Raw genomic sequence first — 19,390 nt, forward strand, 5'->3', positions numbered from 1 at the left:
CAATGCCATGCTGGTCATGTGACTCTACAAATAAAAGAAACATTCTCATATAGTGAAAGACAAACAGTACCATTATGCCAAAGGTGTACTGCAGTTGTGCCACAACAAATACAAGCATTTTTCATTTTCATCATATTTTCTCACATAACATCTATGGGAGTTATATGTATGTAAAAATGTTTACATCATGTCCGCAGCACTTTAAACCATTAAGAAATTATTGTTATATCACGGGAAGTGAGGTATTACAAGTTTAGAGGCACTTTGCCAGTGAGTAAACAGGATCGTCTCCTCATTTTAAACATCTACCTCTAATAATCTGACAACATTTTCACTTGACGATTTGAAAGTCACTCAGGATGGACATTTTTTGTCAAGATAATGTTTTGATCTGTAAATGGTGCTTGTCACATCGCTTTTTGCACTCTGTATGTGAGATTTAAATTAAAAATGCAGCCTGTCTCCCAAATGTGCCCACTTTGAATTAACGAGTATGTCCACTCTCAGTTCATGAGTATGTGTTTTTCCTCATTTATTTGAGTATACACTGATCAACCATCATTAAAACCACTGACAAGTAAAGTGAATAACATTGATTATCTTGTTACAGTGGCACCTGTCAAGGGGTGGAATATATTTGGCAGCGAGTGCACAGTCATTTCTTGAAACTGATGTGTTGAAGCACGAAAAATGGACAAGCATAATGACCTGATCGACTTTGACAAGAGCCTAATTGTGATGGCTAGACAGCTGGGTCAGAGAATTTCCAAAAAGGGAGGTCTTGTGGGGTTTTTCTGAAATGGAGCAGTTAGCATATACCAAAGTGGTTTGCACAAGAACGACTTTTGAAGGTTTGACAGGGTCATGAACAGTCAAGGCTCATTAATGTGTATGAGAAATAAACATTGTGGGTCATTGTTAGATTTGTATTGTTGATTGTCATTTATGCTTAGAAATATTTACTTATATATGCTTAGAGTTTTGTAATTAGTTGTAGATTGGTAGAGGTTTTGATCCTTGATAGTCTGCAAACTTTGTGTGTATTAGACAGCACTTTGGGAGCATGAGAGGTCATACCGTGTCTTATTGTTTTATGGTAGGATTAACGTAGTTGCGTCTGTTCTAGTCTAAGTGCTCTTTGTTTAGATGAACTGCAGGACTTCCTCACCGTGTTATCTAGGATGAACCATCTAGGGGGAGGGGGAGGCTACCCTCTTCCTGACCAAGGATGTTTGACCCTTTGATCAGCAGTCCACACACACACACACACACACACACACACACACACACACACACACACACACACAGGCAAGGTACTCTTTGTGTGTATGTAGACGTCATATGTTAATGAACTTATGCATATTCATGTAACCTCAATAAAATGGTACGGGAGAACGGACGAGAGCAACTGGGGTCAAGCGAAGGAACGGTGCCTGTCCGGTTCTCTCCCGTGCACGAGAAACATGAAGAAGCTTGCCTACTTGTGTCTTGCTTTGCAGTGTAATTATATTGCCTTCAACGTTCCAGCGGATGGGTTCAAGCTACAAACCTATCAGTCATTCTTACTTGTCTTATTGACCAGTTAGTGTTTTACACTGAGGGCCTCACACAGACAAGATCAAACAGGGCGCTTTTTATTTATTAATACTTTGCTCTTTCTTCTATAAACTCGCACTCATACTGTTTCGGGTTCAGCATCTACCCAAGATCATCTACCCGCTTAGGCACTCAAGAGATTGGGGATCAGCCCAGCTGTAAAATGCTGAAAATATACACTGACTAAGACATGAAGGTGTCATTGCTGCAGAGTTTGTAGACTCATGTGGAGGGTTAGAAGTTGAGGACAGATGGAAAAAAAGGGGTAAACAGGAAAACACCAGGTAAACAGGCACTGTGACTCTGGAATGACAGGATTAGATACATACTAGTAAAGTAAAAGAGGAAATAAATAACAATAACTAAAGAGGGAAACACAGACACAAGAAAACACTTGACACAGGGGGAAGACATAGTAGGGCAGAAAAAAGGAACCACAGAGAAAAATACTACTAAAATATGAGTGAAAGCTCAAAAGTGAAGAAATGACTGATAACTACAAACCTAGCAATAACACTGAGAACAGAAGATTTTCTTTTATAACATTAATAACCAAAAACTACAAAGATAAAACAAAACCTCAAATCTCACAAAATAAACCCACAGACCATGACCCTGCCTCAAAGTGTTGACTTCTCCTCCAAAATTCCCTAAACCATAATCCAGAAGTGCATCTATGGAATGTGCATCTATGGAAGTTAAGCCCAGAACCTACAGCATAAATGGCTTAAAGGTGGAACTGGACAAAAAAGGGACTGTTTTAGCACTATAAGGGGGGCTACAAAGTAAATTGCAAGCAGTTTTAATGTTTTACAAGTCTGGAGCCAGAACCATGTTTTCTACCATTGTGAGTTTAAATTTTTAGTTTTGTTTTTCTATTATATATTTTCTGCTTTGTTTGTTCTGGTCATTTCGAGTTTTCTACTCTAGCTTATTTCTCCTCATGATTTTATTCTCAGTTTTGTAATTTAGTATTCTAAGTTTCAGTGTTCTTTCCTGCTTGTGTGCCCAACATTTGGTCTGTTTCATTTTTGGTAGCGCTTGTCCTTGTGTGTGTTGTGTTTAGTTTTGGTTCCCCTGCTTTCTTATTTGTGATTAGTTTCAGCCATGTAGCCCAGTTTCCCATTCCCCTAATTACATCATGTGTCTATTTAAAGCCTCAGTTTGTTTTTTGTGTTATCATACTGTTGCCAGCTGTTTTTTCTCCCTGATTATGTTTCTGTTCTTTTATATTGACTTTTGTTTGGACCTTTATTAAAGTAAAAATGCACCATTAAAGGTGCATTTTTACTTTATTCAGTTTGTATCCCGTATCTGCCTTTGTTTCTTAATTTACCCTCACTTGAGAGGATTATTAATTTAGCTTTTATCAGTCTCATATAATTCAGCTTTTTAGCCAAGAACTTTTCTTAAAATGAAAAAAATATTCATAGACTGGTGAATGACAAATATTTTAGTCGTGTTTAAGGGCTTTGATTGATGTCACTTCCAAACCGACACAGTGTTAGCATTAATAAGGCTAAGATAAATCAGGGATTTATCTAAAAAAGCATGCTTACCATCAGTATGATAGTAAGTAAGTGTTGAAATTGCTGTAATGGTTACTTTCAGGGGTCGTGATGACATATTTACACTTAGTGGTGCCTTACGTAATTATACCTTTTCAGCATCTGGCAAGAAAGTGTTTAAATTCACCTCCCCTTTAGAACGCTTCCTAGCTGCATTTGCATTTAGGTTTTTTTCCTATTGCATAACGGTCCCAACCGCACATGCACTAAGATAATGTGAATGTTTGGGATTTTTTTTTTCATTTCTCTCAGCCTTTAAATTCTCTGTAGCCGTTTTCCTGACTGACCTAGTACATGACTAAGTGGACTGCTAACATCAGCAGTTACCAGGCCACAAAAACTCCACATGCCACTTTAAAGGGACAGGAAACAGCACAATATCAGCCATGCCAGGTATCAGTCAAAGTCAAACTTAAAAAAAAAAAAATTATACCGATACTGTTTAGACTGTGTCACAATAACCCCACTATAAGTTCATTACCTACTTAAGAATTAAGATCTAATATAGAGGAGGAATTGCTATTCTCTGCACATCATCTGACTCACTCACCTGCTGGCTTAGCTCTCCCCAATATCCTATTCCCTAATAAAAATAGAATATAGTTTCTTGGTCCTTTTTTTTCTCAGTTGCTGCAAAGAATATTTCTTATTTCGTCCAAGGTCCAAGAGCTTTATTTATGCTGCACCACCATACACAATTGAACAGGAGTGAAACTAAAAAATATAAACAAATAAACACAATAACGATGATGGAAAAAAACATTATATAGCACAACTCCATATGCAGCTGTTTGATAATGTTAAAGTTTATAGCTGGTACTAGAGAGAAGTGAAGCTAGAATATATCAAATATAAGAATAAAAATGCAAATATGAAAGCTCCTTTAAATTCAGTCAATAACCTGCAACTAGTCAAGTAGAGCAATAAAAGACAAACACGTGTTTATATACCACAACATCCTTTGTATACATGAGATGTGTTTACACTAGCAAGAAACTAAGACACAATCTTACTTTATAGTCTGTGGCTAACAAATACGTATAGGCAGTGTGTTTGAAGGCTTAAACAAGAACAGTGATTGTAACAGATAGTTACAGGGACCCATCAGCAAATGTGAAGCTGCTTACCTCACCTACAGTAGTTGACTTCATTTTCTGGATCAAAGTGCGGTCCAGTAGTGGGCACTATGTATTCACTATGTTTCAGCAGCAAAAGTAGCATTTTCTATTTGATGTTCCAAAACAAACATTAAATAATAAGAGCAGCGGATGTAGTTTTCCGTCATTCTATTGTTATTGTAGGGTCTTTACCTTACAATAAAAAGCAGCTTGAGGCAACTGTTGTTGTGATCTGGCAACATCTGCCTTGCCTTTCTAACTTTTTTTTCTCCAAACCACTCAACCCGAGTTGTCCTTCTGGTATACTTATTTCCACGTCACCAAGCATCTTCAATTCTACCTTCTCCAGCTCTGTCACTCATCTTTTGTCAATCCCCCATCCTGTACATTAAAGCACTACCAGGCTTGATGCCATTTTTCAATCACATATTTGTGACAACTCCACCCTTTCTAGCTCCCCCCCCCCCCCCCCCCTTTTCATACACATGTATTCTGTCTTTTTTCTACTGACATTCATTCCTCTTCTTTCCTCCACCACCTCTTCAAGCTCTCGCCTACCTCCCCCTACTTTCACTACAGATCAAAATGTCATCTGCAAATATCTTAACCCATGGACTCCCTGCTTGACTTCATGTGTCAACTTATCACCATTGCAAACAAGAAGGAGCTCAGAGCCAGTTTCTGATGAAATCCCACCTTGACCACATCTTTCACTCCTACCACACATCTCACCACTGTCTTGCTGTCCTCATGCATGTCCTGCACCACCCTCTGATACCTCTCTGCCACTCATGACTCCCTCATGCAGTACCACAGTTTCTCTAGAAAAACATTTCCTCCTATCTAATACTCTACATTTACTAATTCAGTTCAATTCCTCTATCCCTCCTCCTCCTATTTAAATGAAATTAAGAAAAAAATTTTTTTTGCATTAACAATAATATCTACATATACCACATCCTCAATATGGAGACCATCCCTTACAACTGTACAGAATTCTGGCTTGCACCTATAATGTGGGCACAGATGGTGTCGCTTCTCTTCAGCTTTATTAGTTGTCTTATGTTGCACAGGAAACACATTAACAGAGGAGTTGTCTGGTGTTTTTCTGATCGTACTCCCCCCAAGGCCTGTGTCTGTATCCTTTTGCTCTCATTACTGTGCCATCAGTGCCTCATCATCGGCACAGGCTTCCAACCCCCTGTAAACCAAAGAACCCAAACCATATAAATTACCTATTAAATATGTAACACTTCCTAAAAGCAGTGTGGTTTATGGATTATTTAAAGGACTATATAGGTTTTATAAAATAAGTATTGTGGTCTTTGTATTATTGTATGTATTTTCAATAACTAATAAAATATGGGCTACCAACTGATCTGTGTTTACACAGATGTGGATAGAAAACAATATTCCATTTAAACATAAACAGACAGGAGGACAAAAGAAAAGAAAAGCAAAGGACAATGGACTCACCGCCTGAAGCTGGGTGCACAGGAACTACTCAATTACTTGAAAACCTGACACTTTGTTGGCACTGCTAAGCTTGTAAGTAACTATAGTGATGTCCACTTTAACTCAGGAAGGGCAATTTTATTGACACAGTATTGGCAAAAACGAAGAAAGCAGCCTGCAGATTAGTACTAAATTAGTTTGAGTGAAACAGCCCACAGAGTCACTATCACAAGTGTGACACAATATGCAGTGAGTCAGGATGAGTTAACTAAACCACCCTCAATGCACAGGAAGAAACGACCCTGACTTTCCTAACTTTGTTTGAGAGGTTTTTTTTCGAAGTTTTGACTACCCTGAAAACAGCTCATGATAGACTCAGTATTGACTTTCTCTGAATTCATTATGAACCACAACACAGGGACAACTGAACACAGAGGCCAAACCACAACTGAAACTGCAAGCAACTGAAACCAAAAAACTAAGATGTTTCATTGACATATGGTTACACCTTACAGAATTCAAACACTGCTAAACTTTTTCATGATAGCTGTACAGTAATGAAAATCTGGTCTTATTCCAGATGGCCCACACAAGGCAAGCGTTCTCCTGAACATAAGGATACCAGTCTTTAATGAGACATCTGCTTTACCTTTAAAATAAATCACCCAGGCTTTGAACACCACCAATAAGTTAAGCAGTTGGCAAAACATGATGTAGAATTTATTTTTGCCGTTCTAAAAATCCATTTATCCATTTCTTCCTTACAGATTAGACTGTTTACCAGTCAGTCAGGGGGATGACATAGAGACAAACACAGTTACCCAAAAGAGATTCAGTTTCCAATTTACTTACCTCGTATGTCTGCCGACAACATTTAGCAGGGTAAGAATATGTAAATAGCCATTTTTTCTTTGTACAAATATAATAAAATGCAGAAGCCATAGCTTGTTACTATTTGAATCTATCACTGCAAAATATTAATAGTCACTGATTTGAATTACCAGTGTCTACCCAGAATATATATATATTTTTTAATTAGACGTGATAGCTTATGTCTTGAAAGGGTTGGGTTTAGAACAACTGAAAGAGTAAGAAAAGCTTTTTGAAAGTTTTATATATTCATTGTTCATTTATCATTTATTCATCTGTCTGTTTCATATAAACACTCATTAGCTTGAGCCCATTTTGTAAAACATTTCAGAGAGTTATAGTGCACCGAAATCAAGGTAGGTTAATGCATTTAAGAATCGTTGTGGTCTTGCTTACGCAAATAAAACACGACTGTGTTAAACAGAACTTGATACTCTAGTGGTGAAGGCAAACACACATGCACAGAAAGACAATCGTATTGTTTGAGATGAGAGTCGCAACAGAAACCAGCACTTAACAATAAACTATTGGGTTCATGGTTATGTACAAGCATGACTACTGAGATGGAAATCCAAGAAGTAAAATCAAAGGAAGACCTCTACACCTGTTTTTTTTTTTTGGTTTTTTTTGGTTTAATTTCCACTATGTGGTTGTCACAGTTAAACCAAAACACACAAAAATAAATAAATAACAGGAAAGCAGCAGTTACTTCTGTACTTGCACTGGTTCTTTCTTCAAATATGCCGGTAAATTCAGTAAAGTGTCAATTTTAACTTACAGATGACATGGCACGTTACAAACCTTTGATCAACCTCGATTACATGTAGGGCTGCCACGATTGGTCGACTAGTCACGATTACGTCGACTATTAAAATTGTGGACGACTAATTTAATAGTCGACGCGTCGTTTTAAGCTTTGTAAGATCCCAAAAGACGCAGGAATGAGTAGTAGGATTTAAGAGTGTAATAACGGACTGAAACAGAAGATGGCAGCACTGCATGTACAAGGATGCCAGCTGCCGTTAAACCCCGAAGAAGAAGAAGTAGCTCTTTCCCAGAATTCATAGCGCCCAGTTCAGTTTCCAACAATGGCGGCAGCTAGTTAGTTTTAATATTACTCTTATTATTCTTTTTGGGTCACAAAATAAACGTTTAACATATTTTCAGGCGAGAATGTAGCTGTGTAAACCTCAAATATCTGCTCAGTTTATCAAGACACCGCATATTTTCAAAAGCGCTCTGTCGTTTCCGGAGACGTCTGTTACCCACTAGCTCGATAGCTAGCCGGGGGCAAGGTCACTAGAGCCGTGAGAACACCGGACTCCCGGAAAATCGTTTTCAAACCCACCGCCGTCTTTCGCTACTCAGGTTAAACATACATAAGTCACTTAGATAACTTAAAAATGTTATTGTTTGGCTTTTTTAGTATTTTATTTGTTCCTGAGTAAATCGGTTTGGCTGAGATTAAAGTTATAGTTTTTACACAGCTGGATAAATGTCAAGCAGACAGCTGATTATCAGAAGTGTGAGATGCTGGAGAATATACTCAGGTGTCCTGTTATATTTTAGATAGCAAGGAGTTTATTAAACTTCACGGAAACAATCTGCAAATTTCATTAAAATTTAATAAACTATCATCTTGTCTTTATTTTTAGTTAGCACAGACCTTAAACACTTAAAGCTGAAAGCTAATGATAGTTATACAGTGGGGCAAAAAAGTATTTAGTCAGCCACCGATTGTGCAAGTTCCCCCACCTAAAATGATGACAGAGGTCAGTAATTTGCACCAGAGGTACACTTCAACTGTGAGAGACAGAATGTGAAAAAAAAATCCATGAATCCACATGGTAGGATTTGTAAAGAATTTATTCGTAAATCAGGGTGGAAAATAAGTATTTGGTCAATAACAAAAATACAACTCAATACTTTGTAACATAACCTTTGTTGGCAATAACAGAGGTCAAACGTTTACTATAGGTCTTTACCAGGTTTGCACACACAGTAGCTGGTATTTTGGCCCATTCCTCCATGTAGATCTTCTCGAGAGCAGTGATGTTTTGGGGCTGTCGCCGAGCAACACGGACTTTCAACTCCCGCCACAGATTTTCTATGGGGTTGAGGTCTGGAGACTGGCTAGGCCACTCCAGGACTTTCAAATGCTTCTTACGGAGCCACTCCTTTGTTGCCCGGGCGGTGTGTTTTGGATCATTGTCATGTTGGAAGACCCAGCCTTGTTTCATCTTCAAAGTTCTCACTGATGGAAGGAGGTTTTGGCTCAAAATCTCACGATACATGGCCCCATTCATTCTGTCCTTAACACGGATCAGTCGTCCTGTCCCCTTGGCAGAAAAACAGCCCCATAGCATGATGTTTCCACCCCCATGCTTCACAGTAGGTATGGTGTTCTTGGGATGCAACTCAGTATTCTTCTTCCTCCAAACACGACGAGTTGAGTTTATACCAAAAAGTTCTACTTTGGTTTCATCTGACCACATGACATTCTCCCAATCCTCTGCTGTATCATCCATGTGCTCTCTGGCAAACTTCAGACGGGCCTGGACATGCACTGGCTTCAGCAGCGGAACACGTCTGGCACTGCGGGATTTGATTCCCTGCCGTTGTAGTGTGTTACTGATGGTGACCTTTGTTACTTTGGTCCCAGCTCTCTGCAGGTCATTCACCAGGTCCTCCCGTGTGGTTCTGGGATCTTTGCTCACCGTTCTCATGATCATTTTGACCCCACGGGATGAGATCTTGCGTGGAGCCCCAGATCGAGGGAGATTATCAGTGGTCTTGTATGTCTTCCATTTTCTGATGATTGCTCCCACAGTTGATTTTTTCACACCAAGCTGCTTGCCTATTGTAGATTCACTCTTCCCAGTCTGGTGCAGGTCTACAATACTTTTCCTGGTGTCCTTCGAAAGCTCTTTGGTCTTGGCCATGGCGGAGTTTGGAGTCTGACTGTTTGAGGCTGTGGACAGGTGTCTTTTATACAGATGATGAGTTCAAACAGGTGCCATTCATACAGGTAACGAGTGGGGGACAGAAAAGCTTCTTACAGAAGATGTTACAGGTCTGTGAGAGCCAGAGATTTTCCTTGTTTGAGGTGACCAAATACTTATTTTCCACCCTGATTTACGAATAAATTCTTTACAAATCCTACCATGTGAATTCATGGATTTTTTTTTCACATTCTGTCTCTCACAGTTGAAGTGTACCTCTGGTGCAAATTACTGACCTCTGTCATCATTTTAAGTGGGGGAACTTGCACAATCGGTGGCTGACTAAATACTTTTTTGCCCCACTGTATAAGAGCAGATGCTGCTGGTGCAATAAGCTGTACGTTTTACGTCCAATGGATGATGATCTGATTAGTCGACTAATCACAAAAATAATCGGTGACTAGTCGACTATCAAAATAATTGTTTGTGGCAGCCCTAATTACATGTTATCTTGGCCACTTTTTCATTGCTTTTTTTTAAAGTGCTCCCACTCCAATATATGATTTCTGCATGCTTCCACTCTTTTTGGCTCCTCCTCATTTGGGGATAAATAGAAAACACTGTCAGGCACTTCAACTTCAACAGTGAAGGGGAAAATTAATCTTAGCTGAGGAGAGCAGATCGGCGGGCGACAAAGCAGCACAGCCATTAGGGCTGCAGAGGAGGCCAAATGCGCTTGTGGTCATAGATCGACGCAAATGACTGCGCCAGGGGGACTACAATTCCCCACTGCTGGAGCTTCTGCTAGATGATCATTAGTATGGTGGTTTTGATTGATAAAGCACATTTCCGATGGCAGATGGACAACTCATCTCTACATGGAAATCCCCAGAGATTAATTTCATTTTAAGATGCATCTGGAGGAGTCAACACATCTGGATTGGCTGGTGTAAGTTAAAATAAATAAGAATGCAACATGGCTATTTGAGTTAGGCTAAACTGAAACGTCAGAGTTTCACATCATTCATGAACTGCGAAGATACACTGCGGGCCAGAAGAATAAATATGATGGCATGAAGCAAGAGTCAGATGAATAGTCAAATAATTCAACTCACCGTTGTGATAAAGAAGCGTACAGTGTTGAGACATGCAGGTACAACTTACATTTAGAATGATTAATCAAATCTTTGTTCTAACTGCAACAATGATGGCAACACATACAGTGGATTGATTAAAACCCTTGATCGGCCATTTTGAAATCACAGCTGTAAAGCCCATTTCGTTTACAGCTGGCTGCGAGGGGTAAAATAAAGACTACATGGCAGTATGTTCAGGAGGAGAGTGCTGATAAAGAGTATGTTTGGTCAGCAAAACAATTAACCTTGAAAAATAAAGGTATAAATACTGCAGCAGAGGCTTAGGTGCCCAAGGTTAATGGTTTGGGAGAAACCATTTCTGGCCTCAAGAGATTATAGTAATTATAGGTTCTAGAGGATGTAATTCTACAAGTGAAATTAGAAGTTTTTTTTCCTGTGGCACTCAAAATCATGGGTCTGTATGGAGAGGATAGAAAATCTCTTGATATGAAAAAGCAGTTTGCTCATTTCACACAGTCTAAAACGATTGAACTCTTTCTGAAGTCTTATTCAGTGGGGTTCAGTCGAAGGGCTCCAAGGCTATAGAGTTCAGTGGTAACCATGAATTCTTCCATTCATTTAATGACTTTTGCTTGAAAGTGAAACACAGCCTGAGAACTCATTGTCTGCTCCAGATATTTAATTGAAACAGAGTAAGGGGGTTTGTCATTTGAACTCATTCGAAAGACTTCTCTAGTGTTGTAAAACTTTCTATGTAGACTTGATTTTAAATTATTCTTTTTCTTCTTCTTATAAGTCTGCTACTAGTTTATGCTTGGCTAACACTTCTCTTTTCTCAAGAATACTGCTGTGCCCTGCACTGCTAATAGTAACATGATAATCCAGGACTTACTGAATACTGAATTATAATTGCATTTTTATCATCAAAAAGATTCATATTTCACAAGTTAAAGACAGATGCTTATGCTTTCACTTAGTGCATAAAAAGCCATGCTATCCTAAAGGCTAAAAACTTCAGTTTTATACTTTATATCTGTAGTGTATTAGTGCATATTCTGTTGATGAGTGTCAAATAGGGGTAAGCACAGTATGGGGTAATGTGTGTAGATTCATTATGGGAAAAAAATTAAGCACAGCTTCTGACATAAAATGCAGACAAAGTAAAAGAGTCTAAACATTTTATGAATGCACAACATGTGCACTGTACAGTGTCCAGCCAAAAAAACAAGCAAAAACAGAAACTAAAACAGTCACTAGCTGTATTTACCTAACTAAAGTGGAAGGTAAAGCACTTCCATTGGATATTAATAAGATTAAAATCATTGCATCAGGGATGGTTATTTACCTCCACACTTAACATAAATGTTTAATAGGATTAAGATCTGGGCTCGTGGCAGGCTATTCTTGAGCGCTGTCAGCTGTATGATATGGGTCATTATCAGTGTTGGTCAAGTTACTTGAAAAAATGTAATCAGTAGCTGATTACTGATTACTTCCCCAAAAAAGTAAAGTAATCCCATTACTTTACTGATTACTTATTTTCAAAAGTAATTAATTACTTAGTTACTTAGTTTTAAAAACACAATTTACAACCTGAATAGGTGATAAAGCGATAGATCTTTCAGCCCAATTCTACTTTTTCTACATAATCCATCATACAAAATGTAATCAAATGGAAAAGTCTCTTTTTAAAACTTGTTTTATCAGTTTTAATCTTTTAACTTTATGCATCAAGCAAAAATTAAATTATATGCACCATTCTCTGACTTGAATAAATTAGTTTAATAACATTTAAACCTATTTTCTGCACATTCCAGCACATAAAATAAAATATTTTTTGTGTTTAAAATGGTAAATGGCCTGCCTTTGTATAGCGCTTTTCTAGTCCCTAAGGACCCCAAAGCGCTTCACACTACATTCAGTCATTCACCCATTCACACACAGGCGATGGCAAGCTACACTGTAGCCACAGCTGCCCTGGGGCGCACTGACAGAGGCGAGGCTGCCAGACACTGGCGCCACCGGGCCCTCTGACCACCACCAGTAGGCAAACACGGGGTTAGTATCTTGCCCAAGGATATTTGGCATGCAGCCAAGGGGCAGCCTGGGATCGAACCACCAACCTTCTGATTAGTGGCTGACCTGCTCTGCCACCTGAGCTACAGCCACTCTCAGTCTTTCAAATAGATGCAAGTAAAACACAGCAGAAAATAAATAAAGTCAAAGACTAGCAGTCCTTTTGCTCTATTTTCACCTGTAAAGCAGTAGTGGGGTAGGCGGAGGTTTACCCTGGTGCAGGTGTGCCGCAGCGGTCAGTGGAAGAATCCACGAGTTTCTCTGTGAATTTCCCATTACGTGGTAGCGCACTCGGTGCTTGTTTAGGGTTGTTTTTTTTCGCTGTAAAAAGAAGTTCTCTTCCCACGCACAACGGACACTAATACCATAGTAATCCCTTACTTTACTCGTTACTTTAAAAAAGTAATCAGATTACAGTAACGCGTTACTGCCCATCTCTGGTCATTATCCTGTTAGAGGACCGATGACCTGTCACTGAGACTGACCTTTCTGATACTAAGTAGTATGTTTTGGTCCAGGATGTCTTGGTATTCCTGACACTTCATTGTCTCTTGCACACATTCAAAGTTTCTCTGGCCCGATGCAGCAAAGCAGCAGATATGTGACACTAGGTATGTTTTCTTTTCTTTTTTTTAAGCTCCATGTTTCCTTCTGTAAACATAGAGCTGTTATGAAGTGACTGGCTAAAAGATATTCACACCAAAATTTGGGGGCTTGTAAACATGCATTTTAGTGAATTCTAGCTGGATATTTCTTTTGTGGACTACAGTATTTTTCAAAATGTGATGGATGGTGTGATCAAGAAGTGACATACCCTGACCTGCTTTTAGATGATGTCATTGGAGCTCCTTCTGATCAGTCAACACCTGGTATGCGTCTGCACTTCCTCTTGCATCCAGGTAGGCTGGATATAGTCCAGTGAACCCTAAACCTTTTAATAATACTGGCAATCGTGGTCACAGGAAAATGAAGCTGATTGGAGATGGTTATAGTCTTTAACACTGACATGGATCAATATATATATATATCAATATATATATATATATATATTGATATATATATATTGATATATATATATCAATATATATATATATATATATATATATATATATATATATATATATATATATATATATATATATATATATATATATATATATATGAGACATCTACAGGAAGCGGTGTCTGAAAAGGGCTGGGAAAATCATCAAAGACCCCAGTCACCCATCACATGGACTCTTCACCCTCCTGCCCTCTGGGAGGCACTACAGGAGCCTCCGGACTAAGACCACCAGGTACCGGAACAGCTTCTTCCCCACAGCTGTCAGACTCCTGAACTCTGCCTCCTGACATCTGACCCACACTAAACTCATGGACTGGACATACACACACCCACAACCACCTACACACACACACAATGGACAACCGTACCCTCAAACACACAATAATAACATGGACTGAACCACCACTCACAACCACTAGCACTTTATATAGCCTCTGTGGAAATTATCCACATATCTCACTTATGTATAGTTCTGTGTAAATAATCATTCTGTACATACGATAATTTTTAATCCTACAACTGTTTATAACTTGCATAGTTCACATTTCTGTATAACTGTATATCTCAGATTTCTGTATAGTTTTTTTATTTCATATTTATATCCTGTTCATAGCCTGTACATAGCTTGTACTCCCTACAGCCTGTACATACTTATAGTTATAGAATATTCTCAACATACCTTCATACTGTGTACATTATAACATACCATAATAGACCCATTTCTGTAATATACTTACATATCTATATTATTGCTAATATATATTGTAATATATCTATATCACTAAAGCACTTCTGGATGGATGCAAACTGCATTTCGTTGCCCTGTACCTGTGCATGTGCAATGACAATAAAGTTGAATTCTATTCTATTCTAATTCTATTCTATTCTATTATGAGCTCCTTGGACAGCTATCTCCTTTGCTTTCTGTGGTCCATGTTAAGTGTGATGCACACAATGATGTCAAACTACACAGCAGCATGTTTTTTCACCTTCAAATAGACTGAATGGCTGGTGAAAGCTTGAAGGCACTTGGCATCATGATAAAACACTTAGTCTGAAATATAACTATAATGCAAAGATTAATAGCATCTCCCAAACAAGTCCATAATATTCTAGCATTCCTTTTGAATGTCTTTGTGAAATGAACAACTTCCTTTCCCCTTTTTTTATCGGTTTAATCTATCATAAATTATAGGCGTGTAGGTATATGTTAGACAACTGAATCATTTTTCAGGAGACCTGAAGCATTGTTTCAATAGCCTCTAAATTGTGCAACTCTGTAGGCCAGATACACGGATATTAGACTTGGCTTAAATATTTAATTGGCTTATGCTGATTCATATTTGTTTCATAAAGACTACAGTTGTTTTGTGAGTTAAGAAATGTGTGTAAGTTCTGTTAGCCTCCTGTGAAAAACCAAATACTGCTGACGCAAAGCCTGTCAGTCAATTTGGGAGTGATAAGTTCAGCATTTCCTTTTGAATGTTTTTGTTGAAGCTTTTAATGTCTGGATCAGAGATTGTGCCTTTATGTCAAGTGTATGTCAGGCGGAGGTCTTTTTGAATGAGCAGAAAATGATCCATGTTCTGTCTCCACTTGACCTGCATGTCATGTTTTCACAAAGACAAACATCAAATGGAAAAAAAAGAAAATCTAAAGCTGTTGCTGAACGGCACCTATATCTTTTTGAACACATGGCGACCCTTTTTCATCCAGTTGGTTCCATGTGAGCATTGTTGCCTCTTGCTACAGTGAATGCAGCAGGAGAAATGGGAAAATATAATGGTCTGTATTTGTATGGCGCTTTACTTAGTCCCTATGGACCCCAAAGCGCTTTACGCTACATTCAGTCGTCCACCCATTCACACACTGGTGATGGCAAGCTACATTGTAGCCACAGCTGCCCTGGGGCGCACTGACAGAGGCGAGGCTGCCAGACACTGGCGCCACCGGGCCCTCTGACCACCACCAGTAGGAAATGGGTGAAGTGTCTTGCCCAAGGACACAACGACTGAGACTGTCAGAGCCAGGGCTCGAACCAGCAACCTTCCGATTGCAAGGCGAACTGCCAACTCTTGAGCCACGATCGCCCCAATATGTAACTTATTGCCTTTAGGTAGAAAAGTGAAACTCACTGTCCTCATTGGGTAGGTTTATTCCACAATGCTTGTCATTCAGTGTGATCAGCTGTCAACTTTGAAATTGTGTCTGGCTTAAGGCTAATGTAACTGCCTTTCTAAAGCCTCTACAGCATAGGTGTCAAACTCTGGCCCGCGGGCCAAATTTGGCCCGCAGCCTACTTACATTTGGCCCGCAAAGCCATACCAAATTACTATTAGAGCTGGCCTACTGGTATTATACAGCTAATATATATATTGTTTAGTATTAAGCTTTGCATGTTCCATATTCAGTTTTTCAGCAAAACGTGTCCATAAGAAAAGATTCATTCTTATATCTGGAGGAATAAATTTATTTCAATAAATATTAATGTTAGCCCGCGACTCTGTTCCAGTTTTGAATTTTGGCCCACTGTGTATTTGAGTTTGACACCCCTGCTCTATAGGTAATCAGAGGACAATCTGCAGTAGAAATATTGAACCTGTGTGCCTTCAGTGTTTGTTTTTTTTATGTTTTGGCATAATTATGCAATTCCATCTTGAGAGCTAAAAAGCAATTTACCATTACTCATGCCCGATTTTATGGTGATGATGAAAACTTGCAGACCGCCATCATTACTTGAAAATGTAATTGTATATAAAGCATATAGTAAGTTGTGGTGTATCTTTTTTTTACATTTTGAAAAACAATTACTCCTGCCTCAACGGGGAGGACCCAACATGGATGAAGACACCACATACTGAGGATAATGCAATGCCCATTATACACCAGGATTTCTTCCAGGATACGTCTGGCATACAAAAGTAATCAATACAGTGGAAGTAGGAAAGAAGCTGCTTGGTCAGGTGTATGGAAGGTTATAATCAGAGTGGTCCAAAATCAGGACATATATATATGCATCTCATAAATAGGGACCATATCAATAATATTAAAATCAATTGTTTCAGTTGCCAAATGTAGAATATGTACATAGTTTTACTTTCTCTGACACCCTATAAAAAAAAGCTCTCATTTAACATGAAAAAAGCCAGTGAAATATATAGTTGTTGTTTTTTACTCTGGCTTTATTTTTGTTGTCTATGTTATGCTGCAAGATAATGCAAACATGTGCAAGGTAATATTTTCAACATGATACAAATAATTTGACATCTGTAAAGCCTAAAGACACTGAAAACAGCTGGTCTCTTCTGATCATCCCAAATAGGCCAAATCAGCTTCTTTTAGGCACTTTTATGTGGGCAGGTGTAAGACCACCTGCCACCACAGAAATCCACCTGGTATGACTGACAATTACTTTCCAGATCCCTGAGTCTGCCATATTTATTCCCACAGTCACAGGCTGAATAACTGACCCAAGGTTTTCATCCCAGCACATATCTTAGTTCAGTTGGACTGGATGCTTATCTACTTGTGAAATAGGATTTTTGGATCAATAAACAAAGACATCCAACTTGTTTTTGCGCATGATGGTAACAAAAATAATTTTTTCTGAAGCATTTTCTGTATGGATGGTTGTGTAGGTGAGATACCACCTTCGCAACACTTTTCTCTTTTCCTTGGTGTGTCTTCTGCTTGAAAGACTCTACATATACACCATCTATAGGGCTGCCTGTCCCAAAGATGCAGAAAATCACACAGCTAATATGTGTATACATGACGGGGTTTTTTCCCCAGTGTTTTTTATTTATTTATTTATTTTTGTCAGGCTACCTTTTACGAATTCCTAGTGGGCATTTTCAATTCTTTCATGGTAGATTGAGCTTTTCAGGCTTTGTCTGAATTGTTTAAATTTTTAACAAGTGGGGGAAAAAAACAAAGACACAAAGACGAAGGGAAAATCCTTCAGCTGAAAACAAAGGTATATTTCCCATGAAATGTTGTGCAGTGATGTGGAATAGTCTTCGCCTTTTGTGTCTTTTGATGCCAATGGCCCCATTTTAACCAAATGGTGAAAACGCTACAGGCTTCAGCTTTTACAGTCTGGGTTGGCCTACCAAGAATAACTTTGTCCCAGGTGGTTTAAACTGAACAAGCTTCTTAAAATTCCTTTAAATTCACTCCAGGTCGCTTTCTCTAAAAGTAGTTTGAGAAGTATATTACGTTAGCTCTGGCTATGCAGGTTGCTTTATGAGCTTACTTTGTTTGAGCTCTAGGGAATCTCAATAAAAAGAATTATGCTAATCAGTGCCAATTTTCTGTTATACTCCACACATGCTTCCCTTGATTGAAATGTAATTGGGTAATATCAGCAGCGGAGAAGCAGAAACGGCATCATACTTCATGTTGTCTTCAACAAGGAGTCATCTAATTTTGTGACAGGTGTGATGGTAATTGAACACTACCAGACATCAGACAAAAAGGAAGAATGTGAACATCGGAAAACAAAAACACACCAAAATGAGCTTGAAAGCTTGAGTTTAATACCAAACACACACATAAGCCATCCATATACAGTATTTAGCTAAAGTCTAAATGTCCTTTATTTGGACATCTTAATGAAGACAGGGTGTTTACTGTGGAACTCATTTACCTAATAAACTTTTCTTGAGAATATGAGGGATTTAAAGAAGAAATGTTAGTTATTAGGACAAACTGGACTAAAAGAAAATATCAGTAAAGGACCTCAGTAAAAAACTTCAGAAATGCTGTAGTGATTTTCAGTTACAACTGCGTATGTGTTGTACAGACTTAATTTGAACTACGTTGTGTTATAATACAAACACAAAACAAGCATATGATCCCTATGCGATGCTTTTGACAGCCTGACAATGTCAAATGAAACAAAGAGAGTCTGAGTGAGTTGTCACACTGGTTCCATCTTGTGGAAGAGACAAGATTGAATGCAGCCCTACCGTTACATATTTATTATACTTTGTGGATACTTACAAAACGCTATTGCATGTGTGCTAGAATGTTTACACAGCACATGAACTTAGCACGAAACTGTCAGAGCAAAGCTTCTGGAGGATGACAACACAGCCAGCATTACGTGCTTGATTTCTGCTGAAAGTACCACTGAACAAACGGCATTGAAATAATTGAAAAAGCAAGAAGACTGTGTCTTTTGGATTTGTTTGGATCTTTTCAAACTATAAAAACAAATCCACACGAAAACTGGACAAAGCCAAATAGGAAAATAGGACTAGTTATATATTGAGCGCTAAGTGGGGATTGGAAACAGGAGGGGAAGAAGATAAATGTGAAACCTATTAGAGTAAAACAGGAAACAAACCAGGAGATGGATTCATAACATGCGCACAAGAAGGTTTACACTAAATAAGAAGAGTCCAAAAAGCTAACAAACATCAAGTACATAACGCACTAGAATTAAGTAAACAAAAACTCTTAACTGTAACCCAAGGACCATTACATTTAACATATATACTGACACACAAACTGCTTAATATTCTTTGCCCTCAGTCAAAACAATCAATGTAAATGCATAATAAACTTTGCTCTAGCGATGAATGCTCATGGAAATATCAAC

The sequence above is a fragment of the Diplotaxodon limnothrissa genome, linkage group LG2 (genome assembly GCF_057381915.1).
Source record: "Diplotaxodon limnothrissa isolate DT_005_m linkage group LG2, D_limnothrissa_male_GT1.1, whole genome shotgun sequence".
Classification (NCBI taxonomy): Eukaryota; Metazoa; Chordata; class Actinopteri; order Cichliformes; family Cichlidae; genus Diplotaxodon; species Diplotaxodon limnothrissa.